The sequence below is a fragment of the Lepisosteus oculatus genome, chromosome 29 (genome assembly GCF_040954835.1).
Source record: "Lepisosteus oculatus isolate fLepOcu1 chromosome 29, fLepOcu1.hap2, whole genome shotgun sequence".
Taxonomy (NCBI): domain Eukaryota; kingdom Metazoa; phylum Chordata; class Actinopteri; order Semionotiformes; family Lepisosteidae; genus Lepisosteus; species Lepisosteus oculatus.
Genome location: NC_090724.1, coordinates 8,733,938 through 8,755,447, shown reverse-complemented (window position 1 = coordinate 8,755,447; position 21,510 = coordinate 8,733,938). Strand labels below are relative to the sequence as shown.

General features: G+C 52.8%; 1 protein-coding gene across 1 annotated transcript in view; it reads left to right on the top strand.

Annotated features, from left to right (window-relative positions):
* Positions 1-9,139: 9,139 nt before the first annotated feature.
* Positions 9,140-21,510, top strand: part of LOC107079645 (nuclear factor interleukin-3-regulated protein-like) — a 35,054-nt gene continuing 22,683 nt past the window's right edge. Inside the window, exon 1 of the mRNA XM_015365343.2 lies at positions 9,140-9,716. The gene's annotated coding sequence lies outside the window, so the exon portion shown is untranslated. The remainder of the gene's footprint in view (positions 9,717-21,510) is intronic.

Below are 21,510 nucleotides of genomic sequence, written 5' to 3'. Positions count from 1 at the left end.
TGCTTGCAAGAGCTGAGCTGGTTTACCAGAGCGGTGACGTCACCGCCCTTCCCCGTGAATAGCAGGGCCCGCAGCCGCTGAGCTTGTCCCTGTTGATGGACTCTAAAGGTCCGGGTTCGAGTCCCCGACGTTGGGTGGGGGGCCGACCTGATGCAGCAGCAGGCGAGGGCGCCCACGTGAACCCCGGAGCGTTACAATACTTATTTTGTATTACTGTACGTGTTTTAATTTTTCCATCTTTTCTTTTCGTCTTGGGCTGGACTGCTGTAACGCATCAATTTCCCTTCGGGATCAATTAAGTCTTATCTATCTTCTCTCTCGGCGCAGGTGCTCGGCTCCCGTGACGTACCTCGCTCGCTCTTTCACAGAAGGACTTGAGCGAGGTCACGGACGAGAGGGGCGCGGGGACCGTTTAGATCGCCAGTCGCTCATTAATCCGAGGCTGTCGTCCCGTTGTTTCGCAAGAGCACCTTGTGCCACACTCCCGCTTCTTTTGGTGTAGAGACGACCCTTTGTTTGAGTTTGAAGCGAACCCCGGCGCAGTTTCCACTCGGGTTCGCGTTTCACTGCCCTCGAGAGTCTTCAAAACATGAATCAGACCTCCCCCTCCGAATCGCTGCTCAAGACCAAAAGAGATTTTGTTTGGTTTTCCATTGGCGATATTTATTCTTCTAACAGATTTGAATGTGCGAAATAAACACGTTGTTCACGTCACCGCGCTCGGAAACATACAAAGGCCTGTTGACGAATTTACTCCAGACCGCTCTTACTCAAAAGGTAAAAACATTTTGGAAAAACGATTTCTTGATACAGCTCACAAACGTTTATTTAGTTGTTTTTATTTTTAGACCTTTCCCTCTTAAAGAGTCTGAATTTATGTTCCTTTTATAAACTGTATTTGTAGTTGGAACAATTTTCCGTTCCCGGCTCCCAGCCTGCGTCAGTTAGACGTCGTTCTAAATTTCCACTCTGCGGATTTTTTTTTTTAAAGACTTTGACGTTTAATCTGATGCCGGTTTAACTGCTGAAAAATCCACTGGAGTTTTCTGGGCGGCGCGGCCGGTGCTCGGCACGGTATCCGGCGCCGCAGGGGTTAAGTGTCGGAAGCCGGCGCGTGTCGGTCTGCGGCGTGGTATTCCCCGGCACGTGGCGCAACCCCCTCGCTTGGGGGCAGGGATCCTGGTGCGCTCCGTCTCCCTCCCGGTAGCTGGGCTTACCTGGTGTGCTCACCTTCAGTTTTCCTTTGCAATTTTTCCCCAAACGATTCTTCCGTAATGACGTCACCGATCGAACCGCCCGTCTCAAAAGCCAGTGCTCCGGAGTCTGTCGTCATTTTTTTTGATGAGCGGTTCATATCTTTTTCATACCGTTTTTTCTTTGTTTTTAATTTGAAAGAGGCCGTCGTTTAGGACCTCCTCTAACCTGACAGTCCGCACAGCGGCGCGTGTCGGGTGCAGTCAGCTGGGGGGCACTCCTGGCCAGGGCGATCAAACCACCCTGCACCTGAGCAGGAGCAATTACTACTACTGTCACCTGCTGTCTCTGGCTTAAATCCAACCAGCACCCCCTGTCAATCAGCCAACCACCTGTACAACCAGTTAATCAATTACCTAATTGATTAATTGGTTGTATAGGTGATGGTGTGAGCCTGGCCAGTACCTGGATAGGAGACTCCTGGGAAAGTTGAGGCTGCTGCTGGAAGAGGTGTTAGTGAGACCAGTAGGGGGCGCTCACCCTGTGGTCTGTGTGGGTCCTAATGCCCCAGTATAGTGACAGGGACACTAATAATAATAATGTTGCTTTATTAGCCCTATACAATTTCTTGCATTAGGAATTCATCTTTTCACAGACCCCAGCTTTTCTCCATGGAGACACAGACAGGGAGAGAAGCTGGGGGTCAGAGCGCAGGGTCAGCCATTGTACAGCACCCCCTGGAGCAGTTGGGGTTAAGGGCCTTGCTTAACCAGGCAACTTTATTTGAACCGGCAACCTTCCAGTCACAGGTGCAGATCCTGAGCCACAGAGCCACCACTCCGCCCTGTTTACACTGTACTGTAAACAGGCGCCGTCCTTCAGATGAGACGTAAAACAGGTCCTGACTCTCTGTGGTCATTAACGATCCCAGGGTGTTTCTTGAAAAGAGTAGGGGTGTAACCCTGGCAAAATTTCCCCCTGGACTTTACCCATCATGGCCTCCTAATAATCCCCATCTCTGAACTGGCTTCATCACTCTGCTCTCCTCCCCACTGAGAGCTGGTGTGTGGGGAGCAGACTGGTGCATCATCCAGGTGGGGGTGGAGGGGATCCCCATTACCTGTACAGCGCTTACAGTGTAGGTTTTTCCCATCGGGGCTGTGCTAATAAAGTGCGCTGCATTCGTGTTCGAAGACAAGACTGAGCCGGAGAGACAGCCAGCCCTCGCCCGGGTTGGACAGTACCCGGGAACCCGCTGGGACAATACGTGCACCTCTGAGCACAGAGCTCAGCTGCAGGGGTGTTACCCCTGGACCACAATCCCCCTCGTAATCCCCCTCTCTGAACTGGCTCCATCACTCAGCTCTCCTCCCCACTGAGAGCTGGTGTGTGTGGGGAGTGGACTGGCGCATCATCCAGGTGGGTGTGGAGGGGATCCCCATTACCTGTGAAGAGTGGAGTGTCCAGAAAATCACTGTGTAAGGAATTATGAATTATTATTAATTATCATCCCGATTACATCATCAATAAGTGTCTCAATTAGCCAGGACAGAAGCAGCTCCAGGAGCAGAGGTCGGTCCAGAGCCGGGGTCCGCGCACTCCGACACGCCCCCGAGGCTGCGGCAGTCTGCCCCCCCCCCCACCGGCGCCCCCACACACTCTCACCTCCACCCCCGGGAGCCAGGTGTGAAGCGCAGCAGGACTCGGGGGTGAGGGGATGCCTCTCCTCCTCACCTCCCCCACGTGAAGGCAGGCCAGCGGGGCGCCCTGCGCACCTATCGCGCGGCCCGTCTCCCCTCCACTGGCGCTGGAAACTGTCCAACCAGCAGAGAGCACAGTGGTGGCAGCCCCTCCCCCAGAAACCACCCCCACCGAGGTGTCACGCTCAGGTATCACCGGCTGTCAGGCAAGAGCAATCGCTCCTGCTGTTGTTTCCTCTCTTGAAACGCTATGAATACGTCCCTCCCTCACGCCCGCCTTTTCACACCCCAGCTGCCCCTCTGCAGCCGCCCCCGGGTCACCCCTCACTCTGCAGGGGGGGTCCCCTGGCCAGGCGGGTTCACCGACACCCCATCACCCTCCCAGCACACTTTGATCTTGGCTGCTGTTGCTCCCAGTGAGCGGAGCCTGGGCTGCTGATGGCTTCACCGAGCCAGATCACGCTGGGTGTTCAGGTCCGGGAGGAATGAGGACTTGCGATGGGACGGCGCCCCCCCGTTTCCAGAGTAGGAAGGATTCAGCCTCAGTTGTGGTCAGAGCAGGACTGCAGCCTGAGCTCCTGGAGCAGCGTGAGGGCGCTGAATTCCTACGGGCCTGCGCCACAGAGGGCTGAGGAGGGCGAGGAGTGTCTGTCTGGTTGTTGGAGGCGTTTCGGACAGGCCCTCAGGACCCCCAGGGCTCCCCCTGACTCTCGGTTCCTGCGCTGTACCGGGGCACGCAGACTCCCCCCAGAAGGGTCTGCGGCGGGCGAGCAGAGAGGGAGGAGGAGGGGCAGGCAGGGCAGAGGTCGGGGAGAGGGGCAGTCCTGGGGCGCAGAGCTGCAGGGGGTGTCTCTGAAAGACGCGGACGAACCCAGGACACTGGACACAGGGGGAACTACAGGGAAGTGTGTTTGACACTGCTGTGTGGACACTGTGGGAGTAACAGGAACTGCAGGTGACTGAGGGCCACAGGGCCATTCCCGCCCCCCCTCCACACACACAGTCCCCCCCCCCCCCCGCACAGTCCAGATTCCTCGCTCTCTCAGGGGGCTGAGAGCCTCTGGCCTGAGTCACTGGGACACCTGGAACTGCACTACTGCAGACACTAGTGGCCAGCGGCTCTGTCACCCTGCAGCTCCCAGCTGGCCGCCCCACTGGAGCCCAGCAGGTGTGAGCCTGGCCAGTACCTGGAGAGGAGACTCCTGGGAAAGCTAAGGTTGCTGCTGGAAGGGGTGTTAGTGGGGCCAGTAGGGGGCGCTCACCCTGCAGTCTGTGTGGGTCCTAATGCCCCAGTATAGTGACGGGGACACTATACTGTAAACAGGCGCCGTCCTTCAGATGAGACATAAAACCTAGGTCCTGACTCTCTGTGGTCATTAAAAATCCCGGAGTGTCTCTTGAAAAGGGTAGGGGTGTTACCCTGGTGTCCTGGCCAAATTTCCCCCTGGACTTTACCCATCATGGCCTCCTAATAATCCCCCTCTCTGAACTGGCTTCATCACTCTGCTCTCCTCCCCACTGAGAGCTGGTGTGTGGGGAGCGGACTGGTGCATCATCCAGGTGGGGCTGCACACTGGTGGTGGTGGAGGGGATCCCCATGACCTGTACAGCGCTTTGAGTGGAGTGTCCAGAACAGCGCTATAGAAGAGTGAGGAATTCTCATGATTATTATAGTAATGAGCTCAGAGCTGACGGCGCGGCAGCCGAACTGAATCTGGCTTCCTGCCTGCAGCCGCGGGCTCTTCGCCGCTTTCAGAGGAAATACTGTACCTGCTCTCGATTCAAGGGCAGCGCGGCGTCGGGGCCCGTGGGCAGACAGACGCTCCCCTCTCAAGACCTCGGATTCAAGTGCCTTCGGCCGCCGGTGGAGCTCCAGTCTGCAGCCCTGGTCAGATCTGGGCTCCTCCGGCTACACCGAGGCGGGAGGAAGCGGAAAGGGACAATCCGAAGGAGTCGGTCAGCTCCACCGGTCTTGTGGAGGGAGATGCGTGACGGAACCTGGAAATGAAAGAGTTCGGCAGCGCAGGCTCTGCCACCGGGGCTGCAGGCTGACAGGCGGGCTCCCGTCATCACACGGAGCACATTCACCGCCTCCTGCAGCCTCCTCCCGAGGGAGAGACTGAGCGGGGAGGTAGGAGCCCAAGCGACACACTGCCGCATCCTGACGGGACCCAGCTTTGATCCCCCGCGAAAGCAGGGACGTTGAAAACTCGGACCAGGAGCCGGTTCTTTACACCGAGGGTGGTGGGAGCGTGGAACGCGTCATCCGGTCATGCTATTGAACCCAATGCCCTGCGTTCTTCCAGGAACCTGCTGGAGGAGATCCTGGGATTAACGAGTTACGAACTACGCCAGGGCCGCTCCCGGGTGCGAGGCGCGCTCTGCAGTAGTTCAACCCGCACCCGGGAGCCTTGTGGTTTTGTCTTTCATCCTCCGGGGGGCTCAGTCGTGGTGGGGATTTAATCTCGGCTTGTTCCACTGCGGTACCCAGCTCCCCGCACGACCTAGCAGCAGTAGAGGATGTGTGTCGACAGTCCAGACTGGCACGGGAAACCGCTCGGCTCTCACAGTACAGCCGAGGGCCCGGCGAGAGCACGTCGGGGGCGCGCTTGGCTTCTGACGCGCGACGGACGGTCCCGAACCGAACAGACCCGGACCGGTCCACAGCCCCGGAACCGGGGGCGCCAGCCCGCGCGCGCGCGCCCGCCGCCGAGCCTGGCGCGTCACTCGCGCTCAGCCACGGGCGAGTCGCGGTCCGGCCCGAGCCTGAGCTCGCGTGCTGTGGCCTCGTTGCGGCTCTAAACCTAAAAGTAAAAAAGTCAGCTTTTTTTTAAAAAAAAAAAACAACTTAAAAATATAACACCCGCAGGCTTTAAAAAAAAAACACTTCAGCGTGTAGGAGCAAGATAGATCAACACACAATGAAGCAGAACTCGCCACCCCCCTTCGCTGCCACGAGCCGCAGCTCAGGGGAACGAGGAAAACCAAGAGCGCGAGACGGGCGCTGGCACGGGCTGCCTGGCTGTGACGTTTCCGCTCCCCCCACCAGCACAGCGCAGCGCAGAGCAGAGCAGAGCTGGCCTGCCGGACTGGGCTGGTGCCTGTGTGTGGGGAGGGGGACGCGTGGCCCGTGTGTCTTCACGCGTCCCCCCTTAAAAAAAACGCATATTTCAGCCCACTTCTCCAGGTTAGGCTTTTCATTCTTCCTTCTCGTAAAAACAGACCGCGGGTATTTGTGCAGGTCCGCTCAAACCAGAAACAATCCTGCTTGTCTGCCTGTTTGCTCAGGGTGAGCCGACTCCCAGCGGACTCCCTGATCCAGATAGCGGCCGGGGAAGCAATGACGCGGCTACGGAGCCAGTTCACGGCTAATTCCAGGCTGAAAAGAGAAGGAACGAAACACGACGTTTCGGCTGAGCATCCTTCTTCGGGCGTGAAGAGCGCTGTGTTTTCTTTCTTGTCTTCTCAGCAGGAATAAGGCATGAACTTGTGCCTCTGCAGCCTGTGCATGCTATACTGGTAACACAGCTATGCCACACGCCTGCGGCGGCTCATCTTGACTGAAATACACCTGGAGCAGCACTGAGTATTTTTACACCCTTCTGCTTTCAACACTGAGAAAGAGACAAAGCAGTTTAATTTTGCTATATGATTATGTTTCCCATGATGTGGTTCTATGGACTCGGTGTATCACCTATCGAGCGCCAGCCTGCCTGCACTCTCTCAGCAAACAGAGCGCAGGACAGGACAGGGTCTGTCTCACAGGTACACGACTGGAAATCACTTCAATGCGCTCAGTCATTTGCCTCACCCTTTTTATTCAAAGGGACTGAGTTCAAGAGTACTACAGCTGTGCCACACCTGGATTTTGAACCCAACACATACCCAAGCTGTGACTCCACACTACAGTGCGACTCAGCCCATTGGGGTTACATCAGGGGCTCCCTACTCTGGCCCTGGAGGAACACTGTGCCCTGAGATCTGCTTTGCAGCTGAGCTCCTCCACTGCTGTGCTCTAGAGACCAGCTCTGTCACCCTGCAGCTCCCAGCTGGCAGCCCCACTGGAGCCCAGCAGGTGTGAGCCTGGCCAGTACCTGGAGGGGAGACTCCTGGGAAAGCTGAGGCTGCTGCTGGAAGAGGTGTTAGAGGGACCAGTAGGGGGCGCTCACCCTGCAGTCTGTGTGGGTCCTAATGCCCCAGTATAGTGACAGGGATACTATACTGTAAAAAGGTCCCAACTTTCAGATGAGATGTAAAACTGAGGTCCTGTGGTCATTAAGAATCCCAGGGTGTCTCTTGAAAAGAGTAGGGGTGCTACCCCGGTGTCCTGACCAAATTTCCCCCTGGCCTTCACCCATCATGGCCTCCTGATAATCCCCATCTCTGAACTGGCTTCATCACTCTGCTCTCCTCCCCACTGAGAGCTGGTGTGTGGAGAGCAGACTGGAGCATCATCCAGGTGGGGCTGCACACTGGTTGGGGTGGAGGGGATCCCCATTATTAGTTATCACCCCAATTACAGCAGCCTGCAGTGGTCCGTGAGCTCCTCCTAATTAAGCAACTAATTGATCCAATTAAGCCATCTGGGACTCAGGCGGAACACTGGGGGGCTCTCCGGAGCCGGATTAATACAAAGACTTGTTTCAATCCGCGGGAGGAAGCCCATGAAGTCAGCAGGGTGTGAACGGAGGTCTGTATTTACTTACTAATATATATCAAACGACCTTTTCAGTGCTACACGGCAGAATAAATCCACTCACTGACTTCAATGTACACAGAAGAAAAATGATTTTGTGTAAACAAATTGGGTTGAAAGTAGAACGGAAGTTTCAGTTTTAAGGCGGAATGTGAAGCGCTGGGTGCAGGGTGTACAATGGCCACTAGATGGCGCACTCTTACAAGCAATGACCAAGAGAGCTCAGGGCAGCAGGATTGCTACAGGAGTCCCCTCTGCATCTCGGATACCCCACCTGACAGCAAAGCCACAGCATAGTACGGGAGACGCAGAGTGCCGAACCTAAAAATAATTGTTAATTAACTTAATTGCGTCAGACTGTAAAATCACAGACCAGTGTTAAGAGAGAGGTCTGCTCTGGTGTTAATCTCCTGGCTAAGTCCCACTCCAGGCTCCTCAGGCTCCTGCAGTTTAACATCCCCAGCAGCATCTCAAGTTCACGTGTCAGGACAGGCGCCAGGCGACAGAAAGGCGTTTCATTCGCACGCCCGCAGTGGGATGCGTGCTCTCCCTGGGGCACACTGGCCGTGTTAGCGCCCCCTGCAGGGCTGCGGCGCACCACTTTGCTTCACGCAAGCACGTCCCCATGATGCCGTTTGTGTGAGAGAACGTCACTCCACCGGCGTCCCCCTCAGCACTCTTCCAGAGGCAGGTGATGGTCTAGCTGAGCGGAGGGTACTACCAAGGGTACAACTAAGGCTGCTGCTGGAAGAGGTGTTAGTGGGGCCAGTAGGGGGCGCTCACCCTGCAGTCCATGTGGGTCCTAATGCCCCAGTATAGTGATGGGGACACTGTACTGTAAACAGGCGCCGTCCTTTGGATGAGACGTAAAACCAAGGTCCTGACTGTCTGTGGTCATTAAGAATCCCAGGGTGTCTCTTGAAAAGAGTAGGGGTGTTACCCCGGTGTCCTGCCCAAATTTCCCCCTGGCCTTTACCCATCATGGCCTCCTAATAGTCCCTGTCTCTGAACTGGCTTCATCACTCTGCTCTCCTCCCCACTGAGAGCTGGTGTGTGGGGAGCAGACTGGAGCATCATCCAGGTGGAGTGTCCAGAAAAGCACTACAGAAGTGTGAGGAATTATTATTATTATTATTATTATTATTATTATTATGACTGCCCTGCCCTCCCCTCCCATCTGCCCCAGCTGCATTTAGGACCCCGTTTGCAGCACCAGGCACTGGGAACAGGACTGGGAGATTCTGTGCATCACACACAAGCTCTGTCATGGTGTCGTACATTGGGTCAGAACTGAGGTCAGGCACGCAGCCAGAATGGATCTCTGTACTGGAGCCCGAGTGTGGCCGAGCCGGGTTCAGAGACAGCAGGGTGTGTTCTCTGCTTTCTCTCTCACCTGCCTGCACTTTCTCCAGCTCTCTATCTCTCTCCATCGCTCGCTCTGCTTCCTTCGTTGTCACACTCTCTCCTCTTCGTCTGTCCTCCCCACCCCCAGCCCAGCCCAGCCCAGAGATCACCTCTCACAAGGCTGGGGAGAGCCAGCAGAAAGTCGGCGAGCAGAGGAGAGAGAGAAAAAAGTTTGTCGTTTCGCTCGAAAAGGGGAAAAAAAAAGCCGAAGAGACGAACGAAGAAATTCCCCCGTTCGCTGAGCGCGACCCACAGAGGCCTCGTCGATCTGTGTGAGAGAGGGAGCAGCGCAGTGACTCAGCCTGTGTGTGGAGCACAGGGGAGGTACTGGGACTGAGAGAGAGAGTGAGAGAGAGAGGGGTGGAGGGTGACGGAGACTCACAGACAGACGGGCGAGACAGACACACCGACAGGCGATTAGGCGAGCCGCCACACGTGCGCACGCTGACAGGAGAGGGGGACAGGTCCCTGCGTCGGTCGGCGATGGGCGAGACAGTGTGACCGGGGGGGTGACAGGTGCAGCAGACAGGCAGGCAGAGACACGCAGCTGGAGGAGGGTCAGGCAGGCCTGGAGCCAAGCAAGGCAGGAGGTCAGCTGGTCCGGGGAAGCAGGGAGGGCAGTGCCAGTCCGGCGGCCGGCGTGCCAGCGAGGCGCCCCTGGCAGCGCGTCAGCGCGCCCGTCAGAGAGGACCACCCTTCTGCTCCTGGGAAAGCGACTGCAGGTAAGATCCGGCTTCCCCTCTCTCTCTGCTTCGGGATTCGGGAAAACGCGCCAGCTCACAGCGGGCCAGGGCAGGCCTGGCAGCGGGGGAGGGAGCCGAGCTCGGCACTGGTGCACTGGGCACAAACACGGTTATTACCATGTAATTACACTGGGGCCGGGTTGTAATAGCCGACGATGGTGTTCAGCCTGTGAATATAAGAGGTTGTTGTTGAAACCACTGCAGAGAGATGCTAATGAGATCAACAGACCAGATCTCAGAGGCCTGCTGGTGGCACTGCGACAGGGCAGAAAGTGTTTTCCCAATCTGGCGCTACTTATCCATTGAGGAAAATCCAACAATTTGCTAAGAAATACAGATGGCATTTCCAACCTGGAGGGTACCGGCCAGTGTCTCATAGACACACCACAACTAAGAGCAGGGTGTCAGTTTCCGACGTGTCAGAACGAGACCTCCTTTCAGAGCTCGGAAGAAAGATGTCTGTTTCATGAGCTCATTACAACAATAATATAGCAACTGTACACAAGAGAGAAATCGTTTGAATCTATGTTTTATCCAGAGGTTTTATATAGATGAAACCCTGAAAAATATACCCTTGATCATATATACAGACGCGTCAACTACAACATCTCCTATTCTTGAGAAGTGTTCACTTCTTAGTCTGGATGCCACCTCGATCACGCGCACCGGGATGTGTAATTTATGTATTTTGGTAATACGAAAAGGCCAAGTGTCCTTTTCAGCTGAGCCCGACAGGAAATTAGCGACAGAAACTGGAGGGGTCAGCTATATTTAGAAATGAAGCGAACTTTTTCGTGCTTTTTGTCAAAACAAAAATGATGGCGCATGCACCTTGCTTTATAGGCGAATCATCGTAACGATTGCTTCACGTACGTGAATGCACGCCGACACCTCCGCCGTTGGGTTTAGAGTTTGAGTAACTGTGCTATAACCTTTTGTGTACTTACTGGTAGTCAGTCTCTTCAATACAGGGGGGAGACAGCAGATGTTAAGATCTACCGTCTCTTGCTTACTAATGTACTTCACGGTGTCTCATCTGTTCGCTCGGTGTGGTGTTGGGACTTGAAATCTAGAGTAACACTTTCTTTACAAGATGTTATACAATTACGGAGCGCTATCAATCAATACCCGATGGAAACTAACCTTTGATAAAGATCTCTCGTGTTTATTCGTCATGCTTCATCCCTGTCTAAAGGGTGCAGTTACAGCGGATTTATAAAAGCAGTTATTTACCCCCAAAACTGGCACACGCGAGTCTCCACCACGGCGAATGCGCAGGGTAACAGCTATAGAGGCTGGAAATGGTTCACAGTTTAATTGCATCGAATTGAATTATTCAGAGGCAACTATACGGAGCAAAAGGAATAAATGAAGGTACCTTTAGAATAATTACATGCTTTAGTCACATGAGAAACTAAAAACATTTTTCGCAAGAAAGGTAAAGTCTCATCTTCTTTTCTGGAAAACCTCACGGGCGGAACACAGCGAAATTCTGCAGAAACTCCACGCGTGTCCTCTGGTCTGCTCGCATAAGGTCAGCGCTAACGTCGGTTCACACGTGTGCACGTTCACACGGGATTGTTAGCTGTTTTTTTTCTTCTTCTGCGTTTTTTTTTTTTAAAAAAGCAAAAAAACAGGGGTCGCCGAGTTTCTCTGATTCGGATCCTGACGCGAGCTGTCTCACACCGCAGCGCCACGGCGAAGGCCGACTCACTTTCTCAGGTAGCAGGCCGCGCTCGGCTGAAATGACTGAGGTCCAGAATGAGTCAGGAGCGCACATCAAACATCACGTCAGTTCAGCGTGCACTCTCTGCCCCCAGACGAGTCAGCTTCGCCACGGTGACAACTCTTCTTAGAAAGAGTCTGTCTAAAATGCTCACACCTCCCGTGGATGTAACGGGAACGTGTCTCTCTCACCTGAAGTCCTCGTTTCGATCGCCTTGGCAGTCGGCTTTTTTGGTGTCAAAGGTGAAAAGGAAATAATATGTTCCGTAACTACTCCTAGCGACAAAGTATTACAGTGTTTTAGTGTAAATGCGCAATTATTCGAACTGATTCGCGAATGGCCAGCTTGTTAAATCGCCTTTTCTTCAGGTCAGTTTCGTGCTGCACGGATGCTGTATGTTGCGCGTTTCCCCCTTCGACGTAACTATTCTGATCACCCGCATAGTTGGCAAACGTCGCATAAATTGTTTGATTGGGAAAATGGAAAAAGGGGGGGTGTGGGTGGAGCACAATCGTCAGGGCTGTAGAAAGTTTTGCACGGGCTCGACTCGAGCGAGCGTGTGGACGGGGCGGACCGTGAATACGGCTGCAGGGCCCGAGCTCTTGGATGTGCGGTCAGCAGAGGGATCTCTTCACAGGGGGCGGCTGTGGGCCCTGGGGGAACGTAGCGCTTAGCAAGGACCACCGGCCTCAAGAGCAGCCGCCAGCCCACTGCGGGGCTCAGACTCCACACGCATCTGCACTGCGCACTTTTTCCGTGCTCCGCCACGCTGTTGTTTCTGGTCTCACTACTACATGTTTATTTTTCCACCACCTATTTTCTCGTTCCTCCCGTGTACACTGTGTGGTGTTGTGTGTGTCCCGAGAGATCAGCGTGATTAAGAACTCGTGTCCGTGTACGTGTGGTCGTAAACTCCTCTCCTCTCACCTCACAATTCACTCCTCTCCTCTCTACTCTTACCCCTCTCCTCTCACCCTTTACTCCTCTCCTCTCACCCTTCACTCCTCTCCTCTCTACTCTACCCCTCTCCTCTCCTCTCTACTCTTACTCCTCTCCTCTCCTCTCACCTCCTTACTCCTCTCCTCTCTACTCTTACTCCTCTCCTCTCACCTCCTTACTCCTCTCCTCTCTACTCTTACCCCTCTCCTCTCCTCTCCTCTCACCCTTCACTCCTCTCCTCTCACCTCCTTACTCCTCTCCTCTCTACTCTTACTCCTCTCCTCTCACTTAAATTCTAAATAACAACATTTCTTACTGTAAAGCGCTTTCAGAAGCCACTTTTAAAGGTGTTTATTGTTGTTCCCATTACCAGAAAAGCGCTTTGAATGGAGTGGCCAGAAAAGTGCCCTCTAAGTGTAACGATAATTTTGTTTATCACCATTGTACAGCATTTCAATCTAATTTACATGTTGAATTTATTTTACATTACCAGGTGAGGGATTTTTTTTTTTAAAAAAAGGATGTTTGGGGTTATTAAGTTTAAGAAATTCCGAATTACGATTATCTTAAAATATTTGTCAGGAAGGTTATGCAATTTGTAGAATCAGAATTATCACGTTGTGGATTAATTCGTATTAATCCCGATAACATACAAAATTCTGCAAAAGCTCACTTAATGTCGTAAGAATACATAATACACACATCCTTAAAAACATCCTGTTTAAGCAATACTAAGCAATTTGCCATTTATTAATCCAACTAATGTGTAATTTATAACATCTTTTAGATAGTGAAACAGCAATATGTTAAACCAAAGTTTATAAACTGGTAGTTACAGAAGAGATTAACAATGCAGTGGTCCACACAGAATACAGTATTTTCGCTTAGAATGTGGTGTTCGGTTAGAGCAAGGTTCCCATTTCTAATAATGGTCTGTGAAGCATTAAGAGCCAAATTAATCGAACGTCTTTGAACTTGTTCAGCTACAGCGGTGTTATTTTAACTGATCCCGAACCCGGGGCAGTGGAAACTGGCACAGGCAGACTCGCATTAGAAAAATGGGTTTCCGAGAAGATTGCACTTCACTTTCCTGCGCAATAAACGCCATCTCTATTTTCGTTATTTGTATTCTAAAACACACATATAAAAATAATGCGGGCGGCCACAGGCGGTGCAGCTCAGTTCCTTGTCACACGTGGGATTCAAGCTAAATAAAACAGAGACGCAGAGCAGTGTCAAGTGTACAATGGTAGATACAGCGGAACAAAGGTGAAAAGTAAGGAACTATGTGGTTTGCGATCAGATAAGGCCTATCTATAGAAAGTCATATGGAAAGACGAGCTCAGAGTCTAGATTTTAAAGCAGTTTCCAGCTCGCTGCAGCTCTTCGGGCTCAAAGGCAGAAGCAGCAACAGCCCGAATATTGACCCCCGATCACAAGGCTGGTGAAACACACCAGCTCCTCCTGTTACAATACACCCCCCCCATCGGCAGCAGGTCAAAAACTCTTGCCGACAGGCTTGATGAGACACCTGTTAAGAGCAACGGTGATATGGACACGCAGAGCAGAATCCTTCTCGAAACCAGTGGGCGGCGATTCCGTCGAGTGTTACTGTTCTCATCTCTCAGCTATGAAATCATGGCATACAATCCGTTTTTTTTTTTCGCTATTTAAAAAAATTACCCACGAATGTCTTTTTCTGCGGCCCGATTGCTTTTCACGAACGTTCGAAAAACGGACGCCGTGATCTTAGGAATGAGGGCGTCTTTCCTGTTAGTCATCTCCCGGGCGTCTCTCGGTATTGCAAAGGAACGAGTCGAGGTTTATTTCGTGCTTAGAGAAGAGAAGAAACAACATTTCGGCTGTGGAGAAGACTTCTTCGGGTGCGTTTCCACTGTCAAAACGTTGTGTTTCTTTTCTTTTCAGTAGCAATAAACCTTTGCTTGTTCCTTTGCAGCCTACGCATGCTGACGCAGCTACAACCTTGAATTCTCTAAATTTTGTTTCGCTGTAATAAGGGATGATGAGGACACTGAGCTTTTTCTAGACGAACAGGGCGCGTGATGGATGGTTCGTGAGGCTGCGAGTCGGGTTACAGGCTCTTCGAGGAGAAGACCGGGCCGAGACGGACACTCGCAAACGTTTCTTAAGCGTCTATTAAATGTTAAATCATTAAAAATCCACCTGCTGCTGTGTCGCGACTGTGTCAGGGAGGCCTGGAGCGGAGCCGTTGCGCAGCGGGGACGGCGGGGCTCAGAGGGGGCCCCCTCTTTCTAACAACTCCCCTCGAGGAAACACAACAGTCCTGGAAACAGTAACAGCCGCGGTCCTAGAGAGCCCAGGTGCCAACTGACAGCGGCGACGGCCCGCGGCTCAGCAGTGCGCGCTCCCGAGAGCACGCCCTGGCTTTCTTGTAGCCGGTGCTACAGAGGGGTGACATGGGTGAGATTTCTGCTCTGCTCTTCACTCTGTACTTCTCCAGCTACAGTGCTGCATCCCTTACACTGAAACCACTGAGCCCATCGCCGGTTTTAGCGTGGATGTTTACCGTTTGCTGTGGCCGTGGACGCCTGTTTCCTCCCATAGTGCCAAGCCCAGGATAATGGGGGTCTCCCCATCGTCCCGGCCTGTGCTCCGGGATGGACTTGCGCCCCCTCCGGGATCGAGGCCTGACTTGCACCCTGTTTCTGCCGTGTCGGCCTCCGACGCACCGCGGCTCTGCTGCAGTTCTGGATAAGTGACGTACTTTCCACTGTCAAGTTTGTTTGTTTTTTAACGCACTTCAACGTACCGTAGAGCTCTGAAGTTTAACGCGCTAGCATCTTGCTTTAATTGTGATGCGAGGACAGTCCTGCCTGCTTGCAGTACGTGTGAAACTGTCAAGAGTCTCGTGGCCGAAGCTCGGTGTCTCCGCCGTGCCCTGCAGCGAGTCATGACTTTCTAACAGGCGCCTCGTGGGGAGTGGCGCCCCTGTGTGTGTGGGGGGGTCTATGATCTCTGACAGACGCTGCACGTTATGGGGTCCAAGTTCCACCGGCTCACAGCGCGACACGGACGTGGCACAAACATATTTGAAGAAATCTGAGTACAAAATCCTGCTGCATGCAGAGGCGCTCAGGGCTGCAGGTGCGGCGCCTCGGAGGCCTGTCAGGAAACGCGAGGCAGCGCAGAGGTTCCTGAGCAGTTCTTCAAAAGCGCAGCGCTCGGAGATCTAACAGCCTCAGACTATATTCACTCAACTGCGCTCAGATGTACTCTCGAGAAAGAGCCCATCCAAAGGTCCAGAGCTGGACTCTGCTCAGTTTTGTGCTTGATATTGTGCAGGAGGACAGCGCTCATATGAGGCCTGCTGCCTGCTCCTAGCAGTAGGAGTGCTAAGGTCCCGAGTTCCGAGGGGCTGAATATCCATCTACACAGCCGACGTGTTTGTAAATAGGACCTTTGACTATTCCATGGTCTGATCAGAAACAGGTCGGGTGATTGACATGGTTATGGGCTCAGAGCACCTGAAATGCACCCTAGGACTGACGCTAAATACAACAGCGAACAGCATATACATTCCTAATTCACCGAGTCAAATAGGCCGATTCGAAAGTATTGTACACCGCCTCGAATCATATCATTTTCGTTGTCCGTCTCTGAAAACTTGATGCGTTTCAAGCCTAACTGGACGCCCATCAGTGACGTCAGAATAACGGCGCTCTGTTTTAACACCCGCAGCAAACAGCACGCGCCGCCCGCACGCGGAAAACACACAAGCTCGCGATCTGCGCTCGGCTCCAGCACCCCGCGGGTCTGGTCTGCCACCTGGGCTCGCGCCGCCCCGCGGCCGGCTGAGCGATGACGTGATTCTCCCCGCCTCCAGACCGCTCCGGCTCTGTCCCGCCGGGGTCAGGGGTCAGGCAGGGCGAATCTTCTCCTCACCGAGAGGAGCACCTACAGCGCAGAACCAAAACAGTACAAATTATTTTTAAACAATATAATCCGTTTTTTTTCCCGGTGGAAAACAAAACAAACCTTTCTTTTCTTTCCGCAAATCATAACGAATTACCATGGGATTAGTTTTTACTTGTCAAATCTGCACAGGCACGAACTGAACACAGCCGATTCAGCAGACTGAACACCGAACTCGCTGTTTCAACACTGCTGCGCTCATTGAGAATTGTTAGTTTCTTTTATATTGCTTTTTTTTACTGTTGTCGTTTATACAACGGTACAAACCAACAAAAAAAACGATTGTATCAACAGTGAAAAATCGACAATTATTCCCCAATACAGCACTTCTAAACATGAACGATACCGACTTTATACCCTTTCCCCAAAACGTAGAAAAGGCTTAGAGGGTTGTTTTGAACTACCGTTAAATTACAGGCTTACAGAAACTCCCCAGCTAATTTATGTTCACCAGGCGCAGCGCTAAACGCAAAATGATAACGACACACGGATTTGCAATACTTTATTTTCACAAATCGTCGCCTCCACGTTCCAACGCGTTTTTATTTTTCCTCTAGCTGCGGCACATTCTTAGAACTTTAAAAATGGCCTTTGAAGTGAGCTGATACTCAGGTCGGTGTGAAAAAAAAAAACAATCGTATTGGACCAAAGAGGAAAAGACTTGCTTTAAATAACTCCCGCTTCACACCTTTGTGCAATGGGGCGCAGCAGCGACGAGCGGCGCGCGAGAAGATGCGCCCCCCCCACCGGCACGAGCCTCTGCTCCTGCCAGCGCGATAACAATCACCGTCTCCATGGAGACAGCAGTTCGATCAGATCCGGGGCTGGCTTGAGTCGAATTTCAGCCCGGTGTCAACCTGGTGCACCGACTCTCGGAACATATAGATAGACACACCTTTAAGAAATACACCCACGACGCGGGAATTCACCTCAAATACACAGACTAACCCTTAGCAGAAAATGACAACGGGTTAAGAAAGAAGACGTTCGAAATCGCCTTCTTTCGTTTAGCACGTTATCCTTTTTTGTGGCTGATATCTTTCACACCACCTGTTCATTTCGGTTCGAACGATTCTGCGCTCCACGCAGAGGCGGGACGCTCACTGGCGGCCGCCTGTGGTCAGACCCCTTGAGACCCGGTCACCCCCTCCCACACACCGCCGGCTGGCCCAAAGCGCGGTCAGTGCCGCACAGCCCGGCGTCCTGACCACGTCCTGGTCAGCGAAGGTCCGCTCCCCTGATCATCATGAACCCTCACAGTGCCTTCTCTCTTGATCCAAACTCCAACACGCATTGACATCTACCTCTACCTCACATGTCAAGAAGCATGTTCCCCATCATTTTTCTATCCTTTATTTCATTCGGTTGATGTATGATTTTGCACACCTGTTGTTGTGCACACTGCCTGTTGTCTCTGTCTTTCCTTTCTTATACAATTGTATTGTTGTTGTTTGTCGTACTACTTACCGTCTGAGAGCTAGCTAAATAGCATTTCATTATACCACATACCTGTATATGAGAATAATGACAATAATCTCTGAACTGGCTTCATCACTCTGCTCTCCTCCCCACTGAGAGCTGGTGTGTGGGGGTTACACACTGGTGGTGGTGTTGGGGATCCCCATTACCTGTACAGCGCTTGTAGTGGAGTGTCCAGAAAAGCGCTATAGAAGTGTAAGCAATTATTAATTATCATTATTAATAAACGTGAACTTGGACTTGCACACATCAACACTGTTCTTTCTGGAGAGACCAATACTAGAATAACGAAGCAAAATGAATCACACACCCGCCGCCTGCCTGCCTATCCTCCCGCCGAGCTCCGAGCGCGCCGGCTCAGCGGTGCCTCGACCCGCCGGCCGCTCTGTGTACCTGCGCTGGTTACTGATAGGAATCGCGGGGCGGTTAAACCTTTCATTAACACTCGTGGAAGCGCGTGTAGGCTGCCTGTCCCCTACACGCCCGGATCTGTAGCGTGTCTCAGTGTCACTTTCTCAACGTTATGCAATGCAGAGGAGCTAGAAACCGCTTCTCGGCAGAGAGTCCTTCTTCAAACAAGCAGCCGCGCTGATCGCGCCGATAGAGAGAGAGAGAGGTTTTAAATAGAAATGGCTCCTGCGATAAGATCTACGCGAATGAAAAGGAGAATGAGAAAAAAATAGGAAAAGATCGGAAGCCAGAAAGATTTTTCTAAAGAGGTGCCAGTAAAAGTCCTTGATAGTAAAAAGCAGGGGGCGGGGGGAGGACTTTAATCGGTGCAGAAAATCGCACAGAAAACAAAAACTGATCTGATGCCCGAGATCGCGAGCTCAGATCAGAGACAGAAACGATAATGAATTCAGGATGTTTTTCTATGTCAAAACACTGACGCGACCTCGCCGCCGAGACTCCGGTCGCTCGGGCCTCCGGCGGGGCCCGCGCACCCGCGCGCGCGCGCACACGACGCCGCTGCTCGTGCCCCCGGTGGAAGGAGCGAGCGAGCGCGCACACGCACGCAGGCCGGCTGGAGCCCCGCGGGTCGCCAGGGGCCAACAGTGGGGCCCGACAGTCCGCCTGGTTGTTTCAACCGGAAGGCTGAAAAAGCTGTTCGAGCTGTTTCTCTTTGTCTGGCTGTAGGGTTATGTCTGTTTTTTTTTCTTTTAGGCGCTACTATGTATTGATGTTCGTAGTTTTTGTCAGTCTTGATTAAAATTTTAACTTCTTAAAATGATTTCACAAGTAAAGCGCGTCTTGCCCCACCTGTGGCCCGCCTACGTTCTTACACAGGCTGACAATCCTGTGTGTGTGCCAATACGATTATCTCCAGAGGCTGACTGATGAACTGGGCGGGTAGGGACCCTGGGGCCTCTGGGGCCCCTCGCTGACTCTGTGCGCCCCTGTCCGGCCCCCAGCCCGTGACACCTGAGCGCACCTGGAGGTCGCGACCCCGGGAGACTGATTCCCGTGGATGCCTTGTGGACTGACCTGAGATCTGGTTTAGATCGTTTAGAGCTCCGCAGCGATTTCAGAGGTCACGGAAGATCACCGAGAGGAGCTCCCAGACCCGTCTGTTCGCTGGCGACTCCGAAGCCAACGGGCACTGACGGCGCCTGCGCGGCCGAGCTTCAAGACCCGCCCCTCTCGGAACGTGCGGAGGCGCGGGGCTCTGGGCTGGAGTTTCATGGGTCCGCGCGACGGATGGTGCCGGGGCTTTAAAAAAAAATTGCAAATGCAAAAAAAAAAACACTACAGCCAAGAGACAAGACGCAGCTGTAGCAGCTCAGCACCCAGCAGGCTGGAAGGTGCGAAGAGGCTATTGTGCGCTAAAATAACACATCTGAGTGGGAAACACTGAAGCAAACCGCATCTCTCTGAATTACTGTGTGCCCAGACTCGGTCGCTTTTCATCATCGTGCATGAGCTCATGTCAGTTCACAGGCACCCGGCGAGATGCTTTATTTATAAGCCCCCAGCTCAGTTTGGGTTTTGTCGAGGGAGGATGGGGAGAGAGGGTATAAGTGTGTGTGGGGGGGGTGGGGGTAAGTCTTGTCTTAACTAGGGCTGAGAAGCGCGGCGATGAACGCCTTCAGAAAATAGCCACCGATTAGTTGCGCCTTGCTTTCTCATTGGAAAAAAAAAAACACCTATTCAAATGAAGGTGAAACGCGTGGCCGTTTTATCGTTTTATGTGCAGCCCGTCTGCGTCCGACGTTTCCTTTAGAGCACATGTTGTGTAATTCGCGTCTCGTACTTTGGCGACCCGCTACCCCGATAATAATGAGCGCTCAGCCGGTCAGCTTCCTCTTGGCGACAGATCCGTGAAGGACGGGCTCCCCGGACTGCACTCCTCGTGTGCGTGCGCGCGCCTCGGGCACACGCAGCCGCTCCGAAAAGTCTGAACCCGACGCGCGCGCGCGCCCTGCGTCCATAGTAAAACCGAGACGCGCGCGCGTCGGCCGGGGCTCGAAACTGCCGCTTCACACGCGCGGGGACGATCCGATCAAGCTCGATCGTCGTGCCTGAGGTTTTACCCCGTTTCTCACCCCACCCCCAGTGACAACTCGCCTCTCTCGATCACCCCCGGCGCCTGACACCGGAGAGGCTCAGAGACACCTCTGCCGTGAGCTGCTTTCTGCTGCGTCGGCGAGCTTCGTCAAGATCAAGCTACACAATTATACTACCGACTCGAGGGGGGCTTGTTAGTGGCGTCTTCTGTTGCAAACTTGGTGTGAAATCTTAATTCGGCATGTTCACCGGATCTTTATCATCTTCTGTTACCCCTGGTTATCTCGCAGATATCTACTTGTGTGTTGACAGGTTTTTTTGTGTGCTTTTGCAGGACGGGAGAAAAAAACGTTGTTTTTGAATGTTAAATGTTGAAAACTGCGTTTTTTGCCTCCTCTTTAATAGTCTGTCCCGGCTTCTTCTTGACAGTACGAGGACGTTTTCAACCCCGTGCTCTTCATTTCTGTAATTGGACCCTGGACTCTGTTACATACTCTCATTCTCTGCATTTATTCTTCATTTTTGCATTAAACCATTGAGGCCATTAGGGGCTAGCCTTGGTCTTTTAGTGTTTGGGGGAGAACTGGTTTCGTAACTCATTGTTTCTGAAGTAAAACCACGCTCCTTCCCCTGACCGCTGCTCCCAGTACACTGCCCGAATCGAGCTGTAAAATCACAGCCACACTTTCCCAGCAGTTCCGTCACTTATTTTTTTCCCCAAAACCAATAAACCACGAAAGACCATATTCTCCCAGCCACTGACGTATCGTTTTAGCGATTGGACTCGTTTCTGAGTTTCGCGTCACAGTTGTGAAGAAATCGACACCCCGTCTCTGCCGTGACGATCTCAGGGCCTGTGAGCGGAGACATTATCTGAGGAAGAACACGGTGGCAATTTGCTTTTAAGGGAGTTAATTTGATTAGTTTGGGATTTTCTTCAAACGTTTAAGCCTCTCTTTCCTCCTCAAAATATATTTTAATATTACTACGTGCGTCGCAGTATCGCTATTTGTTCACAATTAACCCCTCATTTTATCATGAGCGTGGCTTCGTGGTGTTCCCGGAGAGCGATTCCAAACGAGCTGTAAACGAGTCTCTCTCGAGGTGTCTCGGAGAAGGTTCTGGAAAACGTCCAGGACGGGGTGCTGTCTCGCGCGGCGCAGCGGCGGG